This window comes from Scatophagus argus, chromosome 12, assembly GCF_020382885.2.
Source record: "Scatophagus argus isolate fScaArg1 chromosome 12, fScaArg1.pri, whole genome shotgun sequence".
NCBI lineage: Eukaryota > Metazoa > Chordata > Actinopteri > Scatophagidae > Scatophagus > Scatophagus argus.
This window is the reverse complement of record NC_058504.1, coordinates 8,878,512-8,899,361: the sequence shown is the minus strand read 5'-3', so window position 1 is coordinate 8,899,361 and position 20,850 is coordinate 8,878,512. Positions and strand designations below refer to the sequence as shown.

The window sequence follows — 20,850 nt, the reverse complement described above, 5'->3', positions numbered from 1 at the left end:
GCTTTTTTCTAGTTTCATGGAAATCTCATCGTGTCACAAGGGGTCCAGGAGCAAGTACGCTGAACACTGAATACACTGTGAGCAGGAGACATGCAGTACAACCAGATGGGTGTACTGCTAAAAAGCATCCCCAGTGGAGCTGTGGCAGTTGAGAAATGATTTTGCACAAAAAAAGGAAAAAGAGCAACACAGCATATGGTGCTGTGTGGGGTGTCCAGAGGTGGAGGGGGGCACCTCGAGCCACCTCCTGGCCTTGCAATTGCTAGAACACCTTGAAGCAGTTATTGTAGTCCCTCCAACATATCCTGGGTCCTCCCCCAAGCCTGCTCCCAGTCAATCAGCAAAAGAGTGGCAGCAAGGTGCATCAAGTATATCAGGACCCGAATCACCTGAGTGCTCCTAATTAGGAAGCACCAGTGGCTTCCTCAATTTCTAATCTCCACAGAATGTAAGACCAACCACAACGCTCGATTTAATCTAGGAAAGAATTTCTTCTGACTCTGTGGTGCTGATCGTCATTATCCTCAGCTGCAACTGACACAATTGCACATCATAGTCATAGAACAAGTGGCTCCCTGTGGTAGCTTGGACCTGACCAGTCAGACATCAAGACAGAGCAGGACAACACTCTGGTTCGTATTTTAAGGAGATTTGCCAAGAAGGTTTGGCAATGCAATCTTTTGAAATAAACTGTGTTTGCTTGTTAATATATTAGTTTAACTGTTAATATAGTTTTTAATACAAAAGATGAAAAAGAAGATTTTAAGAACTTCATGGTGATTATACTTTTCTGGGGAAACAATCAGATCAGATCAGATCAGAATTCCTTTATTAATCCCTGGAGGGAAATTCTTGAAACAACAACACCAGGCACATTATTTAAGCAGAGTATTTTTTTAATTTATTTACCCAACACATTGCTGTGATACCTTAGTACATGTAGGCTAATCCTGTGGAATAGGTCATATGTGTGTTTGCCTGTGCATGTTCTTTGTTTAATATTTTTATATTATTACATATTCTTTTGCGTGGGTTTGATGGTGTTCACATTTTAATATTGTTGATAATAAACCCACACAGAATTCAAATTACTTCCAATCTTTTTGCTGCCTTAACTTTAGATTCAGATTTGTGCCTTCCCCACAAAATGAAATAAAATTGTGACCCGCCGAGTCTTTGCAGATGGAATTCAAATCAAGTGACCCCCCTCGCAACCACGCAGATGCACAAACCATGAACAGCATGCACCACGGACCACAACATCATGATCATCTATGACAAAATAAAAATAATCAACTACTCAACATAGAATAATGTTTAAAAATAATGTAAAATAAAGACAGCATTCCTTTCGCTGTATCTGAAGTTTGTCTGTTGGCGAGAGTCCAGCACTTTCCCAGCACTTTGGCACTGGCTTGTCAAGAGAGACCAAACAGTGAGATTTCAATCAAATGCTACTGTTTCGGAGGGGCTGACAGTAGTTGTTTTTTTTTTTTTAAATATAATTGCGATATTATAACCTTTTCTCATTATATGCGCATATGTACTATTTTCACGCAAAGTTCTTTCTTTGAAATGTTTGTCTATGTGGTATACAGTGTTTGTGACAAGTATCTCATTTTGTCTCTCAGATTTGAAGCATAGCGGATGAACTACATTTTCACACTGAACTCAACAGAAAAAGAAAATGTCAAGTGTGAATGTAAAGACAAATCTCTACAAACTGATCTAAGCAATGCAAATATGAAATACAAATTAACTTACTGCATGAATATTCATCTGCCTCATGTCAGTAGGAGGCAACACGGGCCTGTGTTGATGTAGATACTGCAGGTCTGCATCGGGGGATTTTTTGTTTTTGTTTTTTTTGCTCTACACCTGTGTAGCTGCTTAAGGATCACGGCCAAAAGTATGTATGTAAGTATCCATGATCAATGCATGACTGGTACAGAAATCAAAAGTGAAGCCATCACCTGGATTTGGATGATGGTGACTATCTCACCAAATCCCACTCCTGAAAACATCAACATGTGCCTTCAAGGTGCTCGTCAGACAATTGATTTCACTGCATTTCCAGAAAATCAAGTTCTCCAAACTGCAGGCAGGTGACTTTATTCAGTACAAAAAGCTTTCCTCTCTGCTTGCCACATTCCCCTCTTCAACTTGATCGATCCACACTGAAATATAGATCTGAATATCCATATAATAGACTGAAAATTGGGATTGTGTTTTTCAGTTATATGCTCTGAAATGACTACTAATCAAAATATAATTAAAATTTTATGTTTGTTTTTTACCTTTTGCCTCCTCTGGACGTCCTGATTCTAAAAGTTTTTCCTTTACTTAGATAGCCTGAAGCCCCCACGTGATGCAGCCTCCTCACGCCACAATGAAAACACTAACCAGATATTTCGCACCATCCCAGATGCAGGAACAATCATCTCTGGGGCAGCACAATTCCAGGATTGTCCTTCTGTCTTTCCTTCCCTGTATTTCCTGTTCCTTTCTATTGATGTGGAACACTCGGGCAACAACAAACTCTTACACAAAATGATTTTGGAAAAAAACAATAAACAAAAACAAAACAGCATCCTGTTTCTTTGAATTTCCTCTGAGGACCATATTAGAGAGTTAGAGCAAATCAAACCTTGCCAATTCTCTTGGGTTTTGAATAAGAGCATGAAACAGTACAGGGATAAGGGCAGCCAGTCTGAATTCCAGAGATAAGTTTTGACGTTAAGGCTTTATCTATGCAAGACGCAATCACTCTGGAGTATGAAGCTAAGACAGGGCTGGCATTCAGAATAATGGAAGCCATGACAGCTCGAGATAAACAGTCAGTTGCTATTGAGGTCAGTGTCTTCCTAGCTCAGCACCTGCTTCACTCTGTCATCTATCCATCCATCTAGCTGCAGCCCTGCGCAGTACTCAGCTGATTAAACATCAGTGATTGATCTTTGCAGCCATCTAAAGTTCATGTCTTTTATTCGCCAGGCTAATTTGCATATACTAAGATCTGAGAACAAATTACTCTTTGATGCATTCACTTAACTATTTCAATCCATTAGACATAGAGTTGAAACATGGGAATATTTGATCTTAGCCAGTATCTGCACCCAGTGGTTAGCAATGTCAACTCACAGGAGGAAGGTCCTCTTTGACCCAATTAGAGCCAACTGTGGGGAGGTTCTTGACTTCATTTGGGTTTCCTTCAGCAGCTGTACTTGCACAACATATTCAATCATCCAAAGTGCATTATATAAGATTTGGGGAACAGAATAAATGATATAAAATGAATTAAACATCAGAAAAAAGTCAAAACAAATTTTTCAAAAAATCAAGAAACTGAACAGGAAAACAACAGACTTTTTAATTCAAAGCTATGGCAATGTACATTACAGAGTACTTTTCAGATTTTCTGAAAGTTTTGTGGAGGATCTTAGCTAAAACCTGCTTCCAGCCAGAGCCAGATTTGTGATATCGATCTTCTCATTGAAATGTCAGGAAGACTGCAAAAACTATTCTACTCAAAACAAAATCATTCCTTTAAAATCTAAGTCTGAAAACCCAAAGACATGTAAGTCAGATTTATTTTTATCTTTCAATTGCCTGCGACAGTTTTCACATGTGAATCATACTGAACCTGGCAACGGTTATGTTATGAGTTATGCGTCTAGTAAGAAACAAATTTCCCCTACCATTAAATTATGATTTATTTTTGTTGTGTTTTATCCAGCAGTATTTCCTATCATAAGCCAAGTTTCAAAAGCTAAAACATCTTTGTCACTGGCTGCCTGCTCACTGTGGTGGCTGCCTAATTACCACAGAATGAGCTACCATGAAGTGTTTTCCAACTGCTGCATGTAATTTCAATCAGCAATGACAAATTACAACTTAACTAGCTCAGATTAATAAGTACATCGCTCCAGTTTGACGAAAAGCAGCTCTTGTGAAGTTGAAATTTAGATACAATTAAATATTCATAACTTACCTGTGTGAACCTTAAACTCAGCGAGTGAGTGTATTCTTAACGTACAGTTGGCTTTTATAACATAACACTCATTCTTCTGAAGAGCCATCAGTGCCTGATGTGGTCTGGAACATCTCCATACAATAAATCAGCAGACATTTAAAACCCCTCTTCTACTACTTTCTTCAGTAAATTCATCTGTTCTAAATATAATCAAATACATAAGCACTATGTCCCACACGGTTGGTGGGTAGCAAATATGCCTCAACATGAGAAATAAGATGGTACAGTTTGATGACTGAGTAGGTGCATGAGGTGTTTAGTGAATATCCTGCTCCAACTAATTTGTGATGCAGAAAGCCAAATGAAGCCAAATAATTTAGTCATTACCCAGAGTCACGCTATGGGGAAACACCACAAATCAAAGCTGCCACTGAATCCTCCAGCTGGATGTTTACCCATCAAAACAACATATTGTATCTTGTGGGTAAAAAGAGAGTTTTGATACCACCAAGCAATAGTTGTGAGGTTCCTATCATACCACTGGCATTTGACAGTTCACATTCATTGGTTTTAACATGACTCACTGCCTCACTCCTCGCTAAGACAGAGCACCAACAGGAGATTGACTCTAAAAATAAAGACCAGGCACCATCAGCATTTCCTCACATACTATACATCTTGCATTGGTACTGACACGGCCGTCGAGGCGTCGTGCAGAAAGGACCAGTCAGAATACTCCCTCGATCTAGAAATAAAAAGGCACAGCTTTGTAAGAGCAAGACTGAGGAGTAGAAGGATGATCACAGCAACAGCTCTGGAGTGTATGTCAGGATTTAATATGTTAAGAGGAAAGACTTACAACAACATCTACTGGCACATGGAAAGGTCAGCATGATTGGAGAGAATCTAAAAGGTCAAGCCAGTAAAATAATCAAACATCTGAATCATCCTAGTTTAGTCCAGGTTTATTCCATAGCTCTTGGATCTTTGAGAAAGAAGCTCAAAGTCAAAATACTGCCTTCACTTCAGTGACCTGCTGTCCTACACCAAAAAGGAGAATTTAACATTGAAGGAATACCGTCTACAAGGGCAAAGAGTTCTGCAGTCTTACAACATTTTACCGACTATTGGATTGCTCTGCATGGTAATAAGTTTGAACTCTTAACACTGCAGTTTCCATAGGAACTAAGTAAGGTGACTATCAGCTCACAATCCAGATTGATGAGACGCTTTAAGTGCAGAAGCAAGACTATTTATGTTCAAAACACAGCCAAAAGGCAGAGAAAATGATTTGGCATTAATTAGGAGGGATTATAACCTCGCTTTATGAAACATATTGAAATAACTTGAGATTTTTCATCATGCAAGCTATTTCTACTGCACAAACATCACAAAAATAAACACCGCCTGAGGCAAGGTGCCTAATCTAAGATGGAAAGTCTTTTTCATCAGAAAACAGAACTAGTAAAATGAAAAGAAGCAGAAGAGCACAGCTTTTGTATTAGCTGTGGGGTGAATCCACAACAGGCAGTTAATTTACTTGACTTTTGTGTATGAACATTTATTTAAGTCAAGTGACTCTTTAAACAGAAAAAATAACCTTAAAAATACACCACTGTTGCTGTCCGAGACTGACAAACGTACTGATAATCGTATTCTTTACTTTCATTTAACAGATCTGAATTATTTAATTTGTCCCTTATTGGTGTGTGCACATCTACATGTTTTTTATACTCACCATATAACTGCAGTTTTTAAGCATGCTAGTTGCGTGGCTCTAAAGATGGTAATGTTAGTCTGTCAGTCAGTTGGGCCACCACTTTGTTCCAGACTGAAATATCTCAAATCTTTAAGTTTTATAGAAATATTCATGCTCACCAAGGGAGGAGTCCTGCTGAGCTTTCAATCAAGTGCCACAGAGAGGACTGTTATTAAATTTGGTACATGGACTTTCCTCTTTCTGTGTCTTAGGTTTACAGAATTTGACAGTCAGACTGACTGCACACTTAAGTTGGAAGCAATTCCAAAGTTCCATGTTTTATGATGACCACTATAAGTGAGAAAACTGAAACAACTGAAGTGCACATATCCATATAATAACATCGGATCATTGGTAATCTCATCAGATGAAAATCTAACAGGCTACTTTGATTCATCAGCCTCAACTGCATTTTGTGACTAGCACTAATCAACAAATATTAGCATGCAAACACACCAAACTATTAACACAAACACACTACTTGCTAATCACTAGTATGTTAACATTGTGATTATTATGTTGCGTTCGAGTTGTACTTGTAAATTGTTTTCCGGAAGTGATAAATGAAGGGCCACACAATGTCGGAATTCCAACTCATCAATTCGGTCGAGAGAGGACGCCGAGTTTTTTTTCCTTCCTACTTATTATGTGCTTTTTTTTTCTTTAACGTGTTACAAATTCCTCCCCACCCCATGCTAAAGACAACATATGTAATGAATGATGTCACTAATGTAGCGAGCATCCCAAGCTGCACCAAATAAAAGCAGACAGAATTAATTGCGGCCTGCCGTAGTGACCTTTTCTGTTTGATAAATCATAAAGCCTGAGAGACTGCTGTTAGCCTCGTAGATGAGAAATCCTCATAGATTTCTCAGTTTTGAGAAATGATCTCAGGATCTGAGCTCTGTATCGACCCGGGCCAGTTTGTGCTCTCAGCACACATACACCACATGCAAGCATGCAAAATTTGTATTATTCTGCTCCTTTCTGCTCAAAAGGGGACAAAGACACTCAGAGCTTTATTGTCTGAGAAGAAGTCAAATTCCTGTTTCATCACTCAGTAAAGAGAGGCATTCCCGTGGTGCTCAATTAGGCTCCAACAGGAGGAGCCACACCAGTCTCTGGACTGTGAATAATGTACAGTCATTAGCTTCTTTTTTGGTTCTTTTAAAGAGGAAACCACATTTCACTGGCTTTGTGACACAATGTTGAAGCAGAGGCTTCTGAACTTGGCAGGTTGTGAACATTCTTCTTTATCTGCTGCTGCTGATCGCAAACTTCAAAATCAGAAGTTAGACAGCCTTAAAAAACAAATCAGGTAATCATAGATTTAGAGAAGATTAATCATTTAATCTTCTGAAACAAAAGGTGGGAGAATCAACTGTGATCTCCAAGTGATTTCATCATTATAAAGAGGTTTGGCTTTATTAAATGCTGCGCAGTATGAAGTCTTGAACTCAGTCTGCAAAACAGATCAGTCAAAGTGGTGGAAGATTTAAATGTTTTTGTTTAACTCAGCTCTTGCCAAATTAATTGTATTTACATTGTGTTAAATTATAAATTTTACATATTCATCTTTACACATCTTTACAAACAAAAATTAGGTTACAGCTGAGTTGATCTGCATTTTTCTTTGTTGTCTTGGAAATATGATTAATTATTTCTGCAATGTCTTAAAACAATCATAAGATATTTTATTAAAATGAGTAAAAACAAAGAAAGACGGAAAACTGAGCACAGAAACACTACAGTCTGCTGTCTGCAGAGATGAAACTGACAGGACTATTAAGGGGAAACATACATAACAGGTTGCTGCTGTAAAACAAAACTTGTACAAATAGACCCTACTTTTTAATGTCTCATAATGTATATCTCAAAATGTAGTAATATTTCATTTCCCATTAGGTTATGCAACAACAGCTGATTTTATTTTCATAGTTTTGACCTTTACTCTGATTCTGCATAATAACCCGTTAGTCAACAGGCTCTGCTGCAGAAATTTAAATTTTCTTTTTTTCTTTTTTTTTCTAAACAGTACTGTTACAAAGCCATTAGCAAAACCACCCTCACAAGGGATTTTATGCACTGGAGCAGTTTCAACACTGATGCTGACATTGTTTAGTGGACCATCCAAATGGTGACCAGTCCTCATTAAATACAGTTTGTTAGTCATTACAAAACACAACTTGGAGACTAACTTAACGCCAGCTGAAAATTGCTTTTGATGACTTTCGGTGACTTCACTTCTCACTTTACTGAAGTGATGTAGACATATACTCCAGGGTGTGTCAGTGCTGTGGGACATCACTGTTGGGTGTGATCTCGAGCTTGAAAGAATGAGAACTACACTATATGGACAGAAGTATCCAGACACACCTTTTTCTGGGGCTGTTTTTCAGGGGCTGGGCTCAGCCCCTCACTGTCAGTCAAGGGAAATCATTATGCTTCAACATACCAAGACATTTTGGACAATGCTATGCTTCCAACTTTGTGCCCACAGTTTGGAGAAGACCCTTTCTATTCCTGGTTTGATGGGTTTGGGGTGGAAAAACTTGACTGGCCAACACAGAGCCCTGACCTCAACCCCATCAAACACCTTTGGGATGAACTGCAATACAGATTGTGATCCAGGCTGTTTTGTCCACCACCAGTGTCTGACCTCACAGATGCTCTACTGCATGAATGGGCCAAAATTTCCACAGAAATACAGAAATTTTGTGGAAAGCCTCCCCAGAAGAGTGGAAGCTGTTATAGTTACAAAGCTGTCTATGTACTTAGAATGTGATGTCATTAATGTACCTGTTGGTGCAATGGTCAGGTGCCCTTTTGTCTAAATAGTACATTTACTATAGAATGAAACATTCATAACTCTAAAAAGAAAGCTTGTGCTTGAACATCAAAACACTCATCAAAATGATGCCAAATTGTTCCACAGAGCAATTATGAGAAGTATTATTGCAAGCATGTTTGTGAGTCATTTCTCTTTGATGGTCTGCCATATTTATCTATTGGGCATTAAATGCAGACAAAGAGCTGAAATCAAGAGCACAGATGAGAGAAGGCAGAGATGGGAGGACAACATGTACATAGTACCAATACTGTTCTTCAGGAGTAGACTACTGCTGCTGCCACTGCACACTGTGAGAAATGGGAAACATAACCCACCCAGCACAAGGAAGAAGCCCTATAAAACAGAAAATTACACACACACAAAGCCACCAGGGAATTTATTTTGCTGTTGAAATGACAGGGTTAAAAGCTTGTGCTGCTTGCAGTAATGGCTACTGTTCTAAAACTGTGATTAGTAGAGTCACCATCTCTGCAGTGTGTGCAACAGTGCAGTTTAGTAAAATGTTGTTATATTCGATTGAAACAATGGCTCTGAAAATGATACCCAGCTCGAAACACTTCAGGAGGTTTGCTGCAGTTACCAACATAAGTCTGTCTCATTTCCTGAATCTGAAAATTTTAGATAAAAAACAAAAAAAAAAAAGAAAACACACAAGACAGAGTTCCTGTCTGAGGTGTGGACCACAGTCACAACACACATCCATGGCAACACACATCCCTATGTATTTTAAGAGACAAAACAAGGATGGAACTGAGAGACTGAGCAGTCGAGGACAAGCCGAACCACCTGAGCTCATGCTGCCAGACATGACAACATGCTGATGAGAAGATCAGAACATGTCAGCTTTAATTGGAGCATGTTAGCACATGTGCAGACAACGAAGTGTGACCAGTGGAGAACTGACACTGCATTACCCTAACCAGACCTGACACACAAGAGTGACAGGTTCACTTGAGAAATAACATTTACTTGGAAAAAGTATAAATACTGTAGATATAAGTATTTATACTTACTTAAGATATTCTACACAGTTTGGAAAGGAAGCTGCAACCAGGGAAAGAAACCCAGTAGCAGCCACAAAACGTTGGCTGAAGTGGAGCCATTAACTCCAATTAGAGTGGAGCGCCTGTGGAGGACTGCTGATATAGCGTTACTGAACAGATTCATCACAAAAAGTTGTATATATGAGAGTCCATTTGATTAGATTAGATGAAGCTTTGCCTGTGAATGGAACAACTAGAAAGGACCATTAAAGCAGAGCTTCGATCACTAAGCAATGATAGAAAACCTAAGAACAGAAACAACTTTCTTGTAAACACTAGATTTCAACATATAAAAAAAAAGCCATAAGCCAGTTGCCATTGACTAATTGCCACATGTTTAATCATTCATCTGTTGTGAGATGCTGCTGTCAGAAGGGGAAATAGAGTGTTACTCAGCATAAAAGCAGAAATGTTCAGGCAGTGAGTATTTAGTCAACCCCCTGTCCCACATGCTGACAAACGCAGATAAAAGGCAAAACAACCAAAGCCAGCATCTCTGGCACAGAGGATGACAGGATTAAGAAATAACACCACCTTCACATCTGTAGCTCACTGCACTGCTGCCTGACAGTGAGTCTGGGCAAAATATATGTCTTTCACAGTGTGGACTTTTCATATTCTCTTGTTAAACAAGACCGAGTCTGTTGGCCATGCCAGCAGCTGTAAGAGGATGTGCTTAGAGCTAAATGTTAATGTCAGCATGCTAACATGGACCTCACAGGATAAGTGACAAATCTGAACTGCCAGTGGCAACGGGTGAAAAGTGAGGGGATCATCAAAGGTGGTAGGATTGATCATCTGTGGACCATGAATGTGTGTACAAAGTTTCACAGTCACCCATCCAATTGCTGTTAAAATATTTCAGTCTGGACTAAAGCAGTGGACCAACAAACTGACTGACTCTGCCATCCCTAAATCCCTTCTGGTAGTGCTGTCATAAACACATGCTGACATACAGACATGTACAAGAAAATCAGCAGGAAACTGGCAGTTAATGCAGTATTCATCACGTACTCACAGGTTTTCTCTTCCCGTGTCACTGATTCAACACCATCCTCCTAGTTCTGCTAAAGGACAAGTTTTCCCAGCTCAACATGCCAGACTCCATCTGCAGGTGGATCACAGACTTCCTGTCTGACAGGAAGCAGCACGTCAGACTGGGAAAATTCACCTGATACTCGGACCATCAGCACCCTCAAGGCTGTGTTCTTTCCCCTCTACTCTTCTCGCTGTACACCAACAAGCTGCACCTTCAGTCACCAGTCTGTCAAGCTCCTGAAGTTTGCCCACCCTCATCGGGCTCATCTCTGAGGAGTCCACCTCCAGATGGGAGATTGACCATCTGATGACATGGTGCAACTACAGCAGCCAGGAAGTGAATGTGGTTAAGACAGTGGAGATGGTTGTAGATTTCAGGAAGAACACTGCCCCACCCGCTCCCATCCTCCTTCCGCTTCCAGGGATCCATCATCACCCAGGACCAGCTCTTTCATCAAAGAGGCCCAACAGAGGATACTTTCTGGGCAGCTGAAGATATTCAACCAGCCAAAGACAATGATGGTGCAATTCTACACCTCCATCATTGAGTCCATCCTCACCTCCTCCACTGCAGCCTGGTACACTGCTGCTGCTACTGGTAAGGACAAAAGTAGACTGTAGTGCACTGTTCACACTGCTGGGAAGGTGATTGGCTGCAATCTGCCCTCCCTGCAGGACCTGTATGCCTCCCAGGCCCTGAGGCACGCAGGAAAGATTGTAGCTGACCCCTCTCACCCTGGACATGGACTCTTTGAGCACCTCCCCTCTGGCAGGAGGCTGCAGTCCATCAAGACCAAAACCTTCCCCTCTGCAACAAGCCTCATCAACAAGGCAAAGCCCCAGCCCCCACCACATACACTGACTCTAACCCCCTGTCCTCTACAGACATTACATGATATAAGAAAAGTGTATTCCACAATCTGTTTATGTATTACATTAATGCTCATTCACAGTCTTCCTGTTTTTTTCTTTCAATACTGTGAACACTGCAGGATGATATTTTTGCACTGTACAGCTCTCTTATGTAAAAAATTCCATTCATGTCACTGTACATACTTTTAATATTTTTGTAATATTTTAACTTTGTTTTTCTTATTGTAAATATTGTACTTATGAACTCTAATTCTAGATTTATATTGTGTATTTGCACCTTAAGCCAAGAGAAATTCCTTGTATGTGCATACATATGTCGCAATAAAACTGGTTCTGATTCTGGTTCATTTGCACACTGATGAGTTTCCTCTGCCTTTAGCTACCGACTGTAAATTAAGTAACCAGTCGCTGCCTCTCTCCCCCCTCCCATTCTGCCATATTAAAGATGACTGGCCACATGGGGCCACACTTAAAGTCAGCCCTCAGAGCAACTCCAAGAGCAAGGCCTGCAGTGCCGGGCAGTAAATAACAAGCATAAACGTGTCTTAGGAGACAACTCACAGACACCAACCCATTTAATGTTAATAGCAAAGCATCGGTTACCAGATTCTAAATAATAGCTTGCAGTCACCATGGCCAAGGATAGGTACTGGAGGCGCAGGAATTTATGGAGTTAGCAAATTGCTTTTCTATCCCCATTCTTTCCCCATTTGTCCCTTTTTCCATCTCTCAGCGCATGTTGGGGATGATGGAGAGGAGCAGGCAGATGATAGGACTGTTGCAGCCTGCTTGACTGAGCGCAGCTGTCCTACGGCCACGGAGCTCGCCGTGATGATGCTCCAAGGTGTACGACAGCTATCCGTCCATCTGGGTCTCAGGAGGGACAGCCATTTGACAGGGCACTCAGATGTTTTTATTCCAGCAGGGCCTGAGGTGTTTGCTTTTGACCAGTGGCACTTTTGTTGGACTGGAATTGCGGACACACCTGACACAGCTGGTTTGTGGTCAGTGTTGAAAGAGGTTATACACAGGGCCAGAGCAAACTGCTCTTATCTGTTTCGTGAGGGCATTTAGCCAAGCTTGATTTCTACTCAAAAAAGAAATGTATTTTAAAATATTTATTTCTTGTCTTCCCTAAAAGAAAACTTCACAGTGTCTAAGCTAGTAGAAAAATAAAAGATAAAGCTTGCAATATTGGCAAGTTTGTTAAAGCTGGGATTGGTGAGTTTGGTGAACTCAGCAAGAGATGGATTTTGAAAGTATCCAAAAGAAATAATCCCCCCAACCCCCCACTTCAGGACTATCTTCAAAGCCACTCTTCTGAAATACATGAATGCACACTGGCTGACTACACTGGCTGTCCCATAGCTCCAGCAGCAAGTTGTCCGAGCTCTCTTACCTAATGTAATATAACAAATGCATTTTTAAAAAAATCAACTCTGTTAAATGCCACGATCATACGCACACAAGTAAACCAGTCGTCAGTTACTCCTTCTGCTGTGTGCATATGATCTGTGCAACAGGGTCAGCAGTTGCACAAGTCTAACGTCACTGCTGCTTCAACAATCGTTCTTCGGTTCAGGGCTGCTCAAGCATCACAGTGAAGTTAGATTTAGGCTGCATATTTGACAAAACAGTTCATCATTGTCATCGCCAATCATATTACCTCGTGTTCAATTCACATTTAAGAAAACACCTAAAATATCGCAATGAACATGGCTATCGTTGATACTGACACATGTCAAGCTATCATGTTGGTATTGTGAAATTTTGGCTATACTTCTGCTACTGACAGCTCTAGTAATATACTCACTTAGCATTGTGAAAGAGTGCTACAGGTAGAATCATCAGAGCATTTTATTTGTTGCTTACTGTCTTAAATATTCTACAAATTTAACAAAAAAGTTAACAAAAAAATAATAATAATAAAAATGATTTGTCTATGCAGTATAGGAAGATGGAAATTTTTAAACTAGGGTTACATGACCAGGGAAAACAGAGGGGGGAAAAAAGCTTTGGTATTCTCTCTCTCTCTCGACCTGCTTTCTGCATCTGTGTCCCTAAAGGGAACAATAAGTGACATAGGTACAAGCTGTAGTTCGTACAGTAGCCCTAGAGCACCCCTTCATCAGCAGAGTTTTGCCAGCAAACGCGGAGTGTGGGATCTGTGCAAAGGCAAAATAAAAAGAAGCTGACATCCTGCTCACTTGCATATACAACTCACATTGTAATGAAAAACAAATTTTCCCTTTAAAAAGGTCCAGGCTGTAGAATTTAGGGGCAGAAATTCAGTATAGTATTTATAGTTATGTTAATATTATATGTATGGATAATAAATAATGTATTTTTGTAAAAATGAGCCTTTTATATCTACAGATGGAGCAAGTCCTCTTCCATGCAGTCTACAGCATTGGACAGTCGTGTTTGTTCAGTAGCCCTGAACGGATAAACCAAACCAATCATGTTTTTAATGGCTGCGGTGGGGAAGGGCTGAGTTAGCTGCCACTGAAACCTACACACTGGACCTTTAAAGAGCACCTTATCACCCTCTGAAAATCGTGTTTTGCTGACCTCCACAGGTTTAACTTCTTACCTTGCTGCATCTATACAGGTATATGCCATGACTCCGAGTGTGTTTAAAGGTACAACACTGCAGGCTTTCAACCACAGAGGGCAGGAAGTTACCCTTTAAAGCCCAACACAACGGACTGACACCATAACAACGGCAAAAGCAGACTGTTGTGCAGCTTCCTGTTGAGGTTGTCTGGGCCAAAATGTTAAATTTAAACACACTGCAAAGACTAGCTGGCATAACTCTCCATACCAGCAGGTGGCGATAGTGTTTATCAAAAAAACAAAAAACTAAAAGGGAACTCAGAAGATATAGACTGTGAAAATACAAACTGCTGTTGTGATACAGCAGCATTTGCCTTTCACACCACTGTCGCTCACTACTTGGCTTCAGTTGGTCTTCAGTTGCTTCATCGTTTTTAAATATTTGAGTATTAGTATGATCTATGCAAAACACACTTCTCTGTGTGCCCTCTTGACTTTCTCACTTTTTGTTCACTGGCTCACTTAGCTGAACAGCCAATCAGCACGATTTTGTCTCACCAATGGGCTCCACCGCCGATACCCGATCTTCAGCAGTCTGAAAACAAAGGCCACTAGGGACACTGACACTCGCCAAACTGCAGATGTATCAGGGCCCTAAAAACGAGTCACAAATATACTTTTATTTTTACTAACTTCAACAAAGGGGAGCAGCAATCAGCAGTAAGAAACACAGCTGATCAATACACAGGATTAAACAACTTAAACTGACTCTGAGGTGAAAAAAAAGAGCTTTAGATTCAGTCTGTTTCAACTACAAAAAACCCCTGCAGCGCTCACAATCTTGTACAGCGATGGCTTTTCCAGGCTGTTCTCTACTGCTGGAGAAACAGCATTAATAACAATGCAGCGGAGCACTCCACCTCCCCCTCATTTGGTTATTCTCACACAGGCCTGACGGTAAGATGATGCTTTCAAATTAATTCATGCATTAATTAACACTTTTAATTTTTTTTTAAATGAAAAGGCTGCAGAACATTTATCCTAATTTTGAAGTTGCATTTCATAATTGTATTTCAATGAACGGAGGGCACCAGTAAATGATTTGGCAAAAAGTACACTGAGGCAAGAGACTGGAAACAATACCCCCTTTTATATTTATTCAATGAAAAATCTTTTATAATCAAGAATTATTATGAATTGAAAATTGATTCATGAATCATGAGATTCCCAAAGATTCACACTCCTAGTGCCTATTTTCATTACAATTAAGACATTTGTGTTTTTATTCATTTTGGCCAGTTTCTTAGGTCAGGTGTACAATATCAAGCTTTGGATACACAACCAAAACCTGTTAGTAGCTCAGTTAGTAGAGTCAGTTCATTCTTTAGTTCTTTTGTGAGTGTTGTTGACAATGATAAAAATACAGAATATCATTAGGCTAATCCTTTAAAGTGATCCTTAAAGATGACCCAAATGATAGGACATGAATGTGGCAATTAAGTGTACAGTGTGACAATGTTTTTAGAGATTACTTCCATACAGATTTCTTCAGAGGCGATTGTAAGTAAGCCAAATATTAATGCAACGTATCCACAAAAGATACCAGCAGTTAATTTGGTGTGTTTACCAATTATATTGTCACAGACACTGTCTTACTGGTTTGATCAGCCAGCCTGACATGTTCTCTGCTCTCTGCCAGCATGGTTAAAATTTAAAGCATCATGCTAAGGGATGATGAAATAACACAGCAGAGAGACTTTGAGTAAACCAAATAAATGCTTCATGGGATACAAACTCAGTGGCTTGTCAAGTGTTTTAATGTTTGGTAGATGTTTTTCACACTATGTTGAGTGATTAGCAACATATGGCTTCTTCTAAGCGGAGAAAAATGAGTCCAGATAGCTCCAGCTATGCTGTGCACAGACTCCAGAGGAAATATGACACCTTAATACTAATTATACTTATGTAAAAAGCAGTCTAGACAAACATCATGAATAAGAATTATGCTTTAAATACAGAGAAATGTTGAGTCAAAAAAGCTCTTAAAGTGCAAATATTCAGTCTAGCAACACAAGGCAATGCAGAAGAACAATTCACCCAGGTCTTCAGTTGTCCAACCGGACAGCAAGGTGACATCAATAAGGTCAACACTGGGGTCAGCAGTAATTAAATCACTATGACAGTCTGACCATTTGACTCCATGAGGTCGCAACCTGAAAACTCGCTACTGCTTTCCTCTGTATGGCAAGAAAATATCAGACTTGACTAATTACTCATGATCACAGTGCTTACATGAACTCACAGGATCTGACCTACAGCCACCTTTTCATTGTAAATAAAGAAAAATCTTTTCAGTAAGAATATGCAGTGTCATTACAGCAATTGGTAGTTTGCTAATTCTTAACGCTCTGCTAGAGTTACTCAAGACCTGGGGCAGACTTTAACAAAGGATGACATTTTCAGATCACTCTCCTGAATTGAAAAAAGGGAGAAAAGAAAAACATGCCCGAGACAATCTTTAACACAGCTTGCTCCCCACATTACAGCATAAATAATGCAATCCCAAAATACATCTTTAGAATTCATCAGAGGTGATGAAAACAAATCACGAAAGAAACCAGCTACCCACTTTAAAGTACTGCATATTTAAGATTAACCTTTCACCTTTGGACGGAACCAATGTGATGTCACCCATTGGTTTTTTTGGGGGGTTTTTTTTGTGATATTGGCATGCTTGTCAATATCGGCGTTTGAAAATAAAAGAAAATTCTCCGGCACGCCACCCACAAGCCGTCCCTCCATCCCCAGCACTATCCACACACCCCTTGAATTTAGACAAAGGACATGGTGAATGCAAAGATCACCACTAGGCGACATCTTGCTTTAAAATATCAGTGCAACAAAGAACGGGGTAATAAAGTGGCTACAGTTAGGTGGTCAGAATGAGATACCTGGTTGACTTTGATCAATATTGCTCTCCAATAGGTTCAGGTAAGCCTTGTCCCATTTGGTCATATATTCGCACAAACTTTTAGCCTTTTTGGCAGGCAGGCTACTCCATCCCTCTTACACTCATCCATCCTTGGATCCTCATGCTGCCTTTCTTCTTGTTTTAGCAGCGGGTGCCATTTAATTGAATGACTTCTCGTCACTAGGTGTTACAGTCAGTGTTCTACATATGACCATCTGGTTTACCAGAGCGGAATGTGGCAGACACATCAAATTAAACCCGGCAGTTATGCCTGGTGTCAATGTTACTGTCAGGTATTTTTTGTTTAAGGCTAAAAATTAAACAGAAGGACAATGGGAGTGAAGGCTAAATATGGGGGAAATGAGAGGGTTGACCGGTGTGTTTCTGGAACCAGAAGTAACCACGTTTGGACCAGACGGTGGACTTGAAGATAGGTGGCATAGTGTGTAACAAAAAGAGAAGTCCAAATCAAGCAGCAAATTGTGTTGAATGAATGACCAAACAGAACTCTAACCCAGGAGGTTGGGGTTCGAACCCTGCGTAATGCTTTGTTGACTTTTTATTTTTGGTTGGGTTTTTTTTTGGGTTAAATTAAAAAACAAACAAACACTGACTTTGATTCCTTAAGGGACACAAACAAAAAATATGTTTAAAAGATCATCTCTGAAGTTACAATTAGGGTTAAGGCTTGCTAGTGTATCCAAAAAGTGACAAGATGACATAATGTGAGGGAACAAGAACAGGCACCAACACTCTGCATGATGTAGGATGGCAGGCCTGGCCACAGCTGAAATACCAAGGGTTTATGGAGTCCCACAGAAACAGCTCAAATAGATAAATGGGCTAAATGGTTAAATCAGATGGCTAAAATTCATAAAGAGCTGAAATAGTTAGCTCAAATAATTAAACAGATAAAATAGCGTAAAAAATAAAAGATAAGTGGTTGAGTTATCGTTGAATGTAACTAATGGATGGTTGAAAGTACAATTTAGCTATTAAAACATTTGCAGCAGAGCATGTCATGGTATTATTAATAGAAGAAGAGTGCCTCGTTCCACACGCACACATCAGACACAAAAAGGCAGAACCACTGCCTTAACGCTAGCTGATACAAGTGACAGTGGCACTGTCATCTTAAGCATAAATACAGGACATTAAAATGGGATGAGGCTGTATGATTTAATCTACATTCTCCAAAACACAGCTGGAGGGAGACTGTTGAAAATGCATAACATAGAAAATGACCAGAAGGTATGTAGATGGAGAGAGGCGGTGACAATGGAACATCCTCGTAATCCTTTTAGCGTTTCTCGCAGTTATATTTCACTACTGTGTGGAGCCTTGACAAACACAGTTTCCCTCTGCCAAATCTGTTACAAAGAGCAACACATAATATGCGAGATGCTACTCATCATCAACCATTTATTAAACCAACTATCTGCAGAATTATTCCTCTTTTTTTTTTTTTTTACATTGTCAGATGTTATTCAGGATTCTTTAAGATCAAAAGACACACAATTCTATCATTGCATCAAATTGGATTCTTTGAAGAAAATTCAAAACGCCCTCCTACTTCAGACATGCGTTCTGAGGGAAATGATCTTTCAGTGTCTCGGTACAGGAAGATTACTGTCCATGAGAATCACTTGAAGCTATTTTAAATGAACAGGCCAACAGACTGAAAACACTAAAAAGGTCTTGCAGAATGACAACATAAAAGTCGTTGTCAGAGGAAATTCACTGTCAGGCAGGATGTTCCCTTTGGGGAAGAAACATTATGCAGCTCATTTTTTTAAATCAAAATAAACCACTTCAAGCTTCCAGAGACCTTCAGTTTCATCCTGGTTTGAGCTATGAATGCCAAGAATTACTGGGCTTTATGAACATGAAAGACTTCGACCTTTCAGTCTGAATTGCTTTTGATGTTCAAAACCAAGATAAAATTTTCATGAATCAAATATTTGTGTTTGATTGTTTCTCAAAATGAGCATGCAGTCGACATATGGACATGAAAGCCCTGACAAATGTACAGTTCACATGATGAACTGATATATTTAGACATGTACACTTGCAATAATTTGCTACAGCTAAAATATTTTTGCCAGCCCTTCAGTGGGGCTGTTAGAGCATGTTTCTTAACTATATCAGTCACATAGATGAAGTTTTAGATGGAAAAAGGAGGGAGGGGGGTGCACAACTAGGTCCGCAAACAAACATTAGACAATGTGTTTTTTGTTCATAGTTGATATTTGGATTTCTTTTTAATATAAAAGCTATTACCACTGTCCTGTGCAGGGAAGCAGGGCTGCTCCTCCCTGTAAAACATTTCTCTAAATCATCCCACACTGGGTTGCGTATTGGGGCTTAAGACGCACTCAGTGTAATTGTAACCATAATTACTCGCGACATCCAGAGTTCAAATCCGGCTCAGCACCTCAGTCTGCCATTACACGTCAGTCTCCACCCAGACAAACTGGTGAGACAGAAAAGCTCTAAAAATGCGCCTTTTGTGCGGGAAGCGAGACTTGCGGGGAAACTTGCAGAGAAAGATGGCAGGGTCTCTTTCCTCTGGACTCCACAATTAAGCGCACACTTGATCAGCGTTGGAAAAATTTCACTTCCTCAGATCCGCAATTAGGCTACTGAATTAAAAAACTGTCGTCTGTGCGTTTTGGTCATGAAGTCTGTGAGATACATGCAGTTCAGAATAACGAACAGGACTGTAGCGTAAACACACCATTTGGCTGCCAAAACGCTCACTTGAACACATTTTGGTCTGACAGCTCCAAGGGCCAGAATCAGGCAAAGCTCACCCGACACACGGATGTCGTCTGGTCTCAGTAAGAGCCGTCTGCCAAACTGTGACCAGGACGGCGCACAGTATGTGAACTGCAGCACAACAGCCAGCGTCTCCCTCAGCGTGCACAGGAGTGACTCCGAGGCGATTTAAGAAGCCCGACACACTGTCACACCATGTTTCTCTGTGAGTGTGCGCGCCCTGGATGCGGGGTTAACCGGCTTCAATCACAAAACACATTTCCTGCAGTCAACACTAAAAAAAAAGAAAAAAAAAACAAGCAGCCTTGAACAATCTTACCTTTCTCTCCCCGAAGCGAGGATTTGGCTCAGGTAGGACTGACACAGTTGAATGTGTTGGCGAAGAGGTTGGAATAAGCTACTCCAGTGAATGCGGTGGAGACATGAGCTGAAGAAAAGTGAGGAGAGCAGCAGCGCGGATGAAGATTTGAAACGATGGAGCAGCGCAGCGCTGTACCGGCGGCGGAGACCGTCTCTCTGACATCAGCGGGATGCTTTTCTTTAAGGTGGCTCCTCTCATCAGCGCCACTCACTCACCACACGCCGAGGGTTTCGTCTGCTGGGGGTTTAACCGTCTCAACAAATGATATTATCATCTCACAGAGTTGGATTAAACGTAACACGGGCAGAAAACTTCCGTGGAGCGTTATGACAGAGCTGCAGGAGGGAGGCTCTGAAGTCAGAGCTGAGATGGTGTGTGTGTGTGTGTGTGTGAGGAGGGGGGGCATCCAAAAACCTGTAAGGATCCAATTTGGCTCAGGGTTGAGAGAGCACATCTTCTCTGCAGCTCTTCATCATCGCCGACAGTGGAATGAAAACTTAACGTAAAAATAAATCTGTGATGTCCAAAATAGTCCTTTTAGGCCAAACTTAGATGCTTAACACCCCAGAGGAAGTCTGACAACTAAAATAAGCTAAATAAGTGCGTTGTTAAATATGCCAAAACAATCAGTGGTTTAATTTAAAAGA

General features: G+C 40.4%; 1 protein-coding gene across 2 annotated transcripts in view; it reads right to left on the bottom strand.

Annotated features, from left to right (window-relative positions):
- Positions 1-20,779, bottom strand: part of drp2 (dystrophin related protein 2) — a 142,080-nt gene extending 121,301 nt beyond the window's left edge. For both annotated transcript variants that reach the window (XM_046405504.1, XM_046405506.1), the window contains exon 1: positions 20,162-20,779. The gene's annotated coding sequence lies outside the window, so the exon portion shown is untranslated. The remainder of the gene's footprint in view (positions 1-20,161) is intronic.
- Between the last annotated feature and the right edge of the window lie 71 nt (positions 20,780-20,850).